This window comes from Rattus norvegicus, chromosome 6, assembly GCF_021556685.1.
Source record: "Rattus norvegicus strain SHRSP/BbbUtx chromosome 6, alternate assembly SHRSP_T2T, whole genome shotgun sequence".
Taxonomy (NCBI): domain Eukaryota; kingdom Metazoa; phylum Chordata; class Mammalia; order Rodentia; family Muridae; genus Rattus; species Rattus norvegicus.
Window position 1 is genome coordinate 135,342,387 of NC_141539.1, and position 5,100 is coordinate 135,347,486.

At 43.1% G+C, this 5,100-nt stretch overlaps 1 pseudogene; it reads left to right on the plus strand.

Annotated features, from left to right (window-relative positions):
* Positions 1 to 3,642: 3,642 nt before the first annotated feature.
* LOC148005476 (glyceraldehyde-3-phosphate dehydrogenase pseudogene) lies at positions 3,643 to 4,505 on the plus strand (annotated as a pseudogene).
* The last annotated feature ends 595 nt before the right edge of the window (positions 4,506 to 5,100 follow it).

Below are 5,100 nucleotides of genomic sequence, written 5' to 3' on the forward strand. Positions count from 1 at the left end.
ACCCCAGGATTGTGGAGGTTAGGCCCCCTGCCTAAACCTACTACAGGATGGCAAAAGGCCCTCAAGAGAACACAGTCAACAGAAGCTAGGACAATATGACATCTTCAGCAAGCCCCAAATATCCAAACACAACCAAAGCGTGTGGGAGCACACACACACACACACACACACACACACACACACATACACACACACACACACACACACACAGAGGACATTAAATCCCATCTTACAGAGATGTTAGAGGCATTTAAAGAGAAAGTGAATAAATCCATCAAAGAAATACAGGAAAATACAATTAAACAGGCGAAATAAATAAAACTATCCAAGACCTGAACATAGAAATAGAAACAATAAAGAAAACGCAAACCGAGGGAATCCTGGAGATGGAAAATCTAGGGAAGAGAACAGAGGCAAAAGATGCAAGCCTTGCCCACAGAATGCAGGAGAGGGAAGAGAAAATCTCAGGCACAGAAGTTACAATTGAAGATACTGAGAGATACAAAGAGAACGTTAATTTAAAAAAATCCCTGACACAAAGCATCCAGGAAATCTGGGATACCATGAAAAGACCTATCCTAAGAATGATAGGAAGGTAAAGAATCCCACCTCCAAGGACCAGAAAACATTGTCAACAAAAGTACAGAAGAAAACTTTCCCAACCTAAAGAAAGAGATGCCTATAAACATGCGAGAGGTTTATAGAACACTAATTAGACTGGACCAGAAAAGAACATCCTCCAGCCACATGACTAATAATCAAAATATAGAATCTACTGAACAAAGAAAAGAATATTAAAAGTGACAAGGAGAAAAGGGCCAAATAGCACACAAAGGCATAACAGAATTACACCCAACTTCTCAACAAAGACTCTAAAGGCTGGAAGGGACTAGACAGATATCTTGCAACCTCTTTAAAAAAAAAAACCATAGATGCCAACTATACCCATCAGAGCTTTCAAGAACCATAGATGGAGAAAACAAGATATTTCAAGAAAACCCAACTTTAGACAATATCTGTCTAAAAATCCAGTCCTGCAGAACATAGTCAAAGGAACACCCCAAACCATGAAGGATACTACATCCAAGAAAACACGGGAAATGAGTAATTCTATACCAGAAAAAAAAAACAAGGAAAGCAAACAGGTCCACACACACACACACACACACACACACACACACACACACACACACACAAATACTACCAACATCAAAATAACAGGAATTAACAATCACTGGTCATTAATATCTTTCAACACCAATGGGCTCCGTTCCCCAATAACAGATAATAATAGACTAACAGAATGGACAAAAAAAAAAAAAAAAAAAAAAAAACAGGATCCATGGGCTGGAGAGATGGCTCAGTGGTTAAGAGCGACGACTGCTCTTCCAGAGGTCCTGAGTTCAATTCCCAGCAACCACATGGTGGCTCACAACCATCTGTAATGGGATCTGATGCCCTCTTCTGGTGTGTCTGAAGACAGCCACAGTGTACTCATATATAATAATAAATAAAAAATCTTAAAAAAACAGGATCCATCATTCTGAAGCATACAAGAAACACACCTCAGCAATAGAGATAGACATTACCTCAGAATAAAGGGCTGAAAAAAAGTTCTCCAAGTGAACAGACTCAAGAAGCAAGCCAAAGTGGCCATTCTAATATGTAATAAAATAGACTTTCAACCAAAATTAATCAAAAGAGGCAAGGAAGGACACTTCAAACTCATTAAAGTGAAAGTCCACCAAGACGACACCACAATTCTGAATGTCTATTTCCCAAACACAAGGGCACCCACATTTGTAAAAGAAGCATTGCTAAATCTTAAATCGCACGTCGAAACCAAAACATTAATAGTGGTAGACTTGAACACCCTACTCTCACCAACTGACAGGTCATGCAGACAGACACTAAACAGAGAAATAGTGAAATGAACAGATGTTATGAATCAAATGGACCTAACAGACATCTGCAGAATATTTTACCCAAACACAAAAGAATACACTTTCTTCTCAGTCCCTCAAGAATCCTTCTCCAAAACTGACCATATAGTCAGTCAAAAAGTGAGCCTCAACAGATATAAGAAAACTGAAATAACTCCTGGTATCCATCCTATCAGACCACAGTGAACTAAAGCTGGACTTCAGCAACATCAGAAACACCAGAAAGCACACACACTCATGGAAATAGAACAACTGTCTACTCAATGGCCACTGGGTCAGAGAGGAAATAAAGAATTAAAGACTTTCTAGAATTCAATGAAAATGAAGGCGCAGTATACCTAAATTTTTGGGACTTAATGAAAGCAGTAGTGAGAGGAAAGTTCATGGTACTAAATGCCTCCATAAAGAAATTAGAAAGCTCTCATACCGGAAATGTAAAAGTTTATCAGAAGAGGAGGAGGAGGAGGAGGAGGAGCAGCAGCAGCAGCAGCAGCAGCAGCCGCAAGCAGGCACACCAAAGAGGAGTAGAAGGCAGAAAATAATCAAAATAAGGGTTGAAAGCAATCACTTAAAAACAAAGAAAACAATACAAAGAATCGACCAAACCAAGGGCTAGTTTTTTGAGAAAATCAACAAGATAGACAAACTCTTAGCCAAATCATCAAAAGACAGAGAGTAACCAAATAAACAAAATCAGAAATAAAAAAGGAGACTAACGTCAGACAAAGAGGAAATTCAAAGAATCATTGGGTCTTACTTCAAGGAATTATGAGAAATTATGTCTGTCAGTTTGCTCAACGGGCATGTCTATGGGGCACTGTTGTGATTGTTGATTGATGGCTGATGTCCAGACCAGTGTATGTGTTGCCACAGATGGTCCTGGATCTCATGGAAAAGGTAACTGAGTGTGATGGTTTGAATAAGAATGGCCCCCATAGGACCATGTATTTGAATGCTTAGTGACCAGGGAGTGGAACTGTTTGAAAGGATTAGAAGGATTAGGAGAATGACTTTGTTAGATGAAAAATGTCTCTGGGGTTGAGCTTTGAGATTTCAAAAGCTCACACCAGGTCCAGTGTATCTCTCTCCACCTTCAGATCTCAGCTACTGCTCTAGCATCTGCCTGGATGCCACCATGTTCCCTTCCGTGATGATAATGGACTAAACCTCTAAAACTGTAAGCCAGCCCCAATTAAATGCTTTCTCTCATAAGAGTGGCTTTGGTCATGGTATCTCTTCACAATGGAACAGTGACCAAGACGCTGAGCAGGACATAAGGAAAATGTTAATCAATAAGGAATGTTCCTTCATGGCCTCTGCTTCAGCTCCTGCCTCCAGGTTTCTGTTCTGCTTGAGTTCCTGTCCTGACTTCCTCCGTGATAGACTGTGATGTGGAAATGTGAGCCAAATAAACCCTTTCCTTCTGAAGTTGCTTTTGTTCATGGTGTTTATCATGGAAATAGAAGCCACACTAGAACAATATACTCATAATTAAAAATAAAAATAATGCTTTCTGTTCATCCCTATTCCGAACACAGCTGTATCTTCTCAGGCAGCGCCAGCCTTGTCCCTTAGATAGGATGGAGAAGGTTGAAATGAACGGCTTTGGCTGTATTGGACCCTGGTTTCCAGAGCTGCCAGCTCATCTGGCAAAGTGTAAATTTTTGCCATCAATGAACCCTTCACTGATGTCAACTACATGGTCTACATGTTCCAGTATGACTCTCCCCATGGCAAGTTCAACGGCACAGTCAAGGCTGAGAATAGGAAGCTGGTCATCAATGGGAAGCCTGTCACCATCTTCCAGGAGCGAGATCCCGCTAACATCAAATGGGGTGACGCTGGTGCTGAGTATGTCATGGAGTCTACTGGCGTCTTCACCACCATGGAGAAGGCTGGGGCTCACTTAAATGGGTGGAGCCAAAGGGGTTATTCTCTCCACACCTTCTGCCAGTGTCCCCCCTGATGGGTGTAAACCATGGAAGAATAACAACTCACTCAAGACCGTCAGCAATGCTTCCTGCACCACCAACTGCTTAGCCCCCCTGGCTAAGGCCATCCATGACAACTTTGGCATTATGGGAGGACTTATGACCATGATCTATGCCATCACTGCCACTTAGTGGGGGGTCCGTCTGGAAATCTCTGGCGTGATGACCATGGGGTTGCCCAGAACATCATCCCTGCATCCACTGGTGCTGCCAAGGCTACAAACAACGTCATCCCAGAGCTTAATGGAAAGCTCACTGGAATGACTTTCTGCCTTCCTTCCGCTATGTGTCTGTCAGGGATCTGAACTGCCTCTGGAGGCATGCCAAGTATGAGGACATCAAGAAAGTGATGAAGCAGGCATCTGAAGACCCACTAAAGGGCCTCCTGGGCTACACTGAGGATCAGGTTGTCTCCTGTGACTTTAATAGCGACTCCCACCCTTCCACCTTTGATGATGGGGCTGGCATTGCTCTCAATGACAACTTTGTAAAGCTCATTTCCTGGTATGACAATGAATATGGCTACAGCAACAGGGTGGTGGACCTCATGGCCTACACCGCCTCCAAGTAGGAAGAAGTCCTGGACCGTCCACCACAGCAAGGACAAGAAAGGCTCTCGGCTGCTGAAGAGTCCCTGTCCTGACTCAGTCCCAAACACTCAGCATCTCCCTCACAGTTCCTATCCCAGATCTTCACAATGACAGGAGGGGCCTAGGGAGCCTACTCTCTTGAATACCATCAATAAAGTTCACTGCACCCAAAAATAATAAGTATTTTGAAAGAGTAGGGAGGGTGAGCTAGGAGCACGCGTGCCTTAATCCGTTCTCTGGATGTGCTATGACTAGCTGCTAAGGTCCTACCTTGACTTCCAACTGCGTTAGACAGTAACCTGGCATTGTGGGATAAAATAAGCGTGCTCCTGCCTGCCATGTTGCTTCCTCTCAGGGTATTTGATTGCACCCACAGAAATGAGATTAACACCGCCACCCTAGGAAGGGCCTTGGGGTGGAGGGGGAGCTTAGCCACCTAAGCACTCATGATGTCACAATCATGATCTAAGGGGATTGCCACGAGCCCCGTCTTGTGAAGTTCATTCCAACCAAATATGCAGATGAAAGGCAGCCTCCTCACTACAACCATGGTCCTCATAAGGATGACTCTTATCA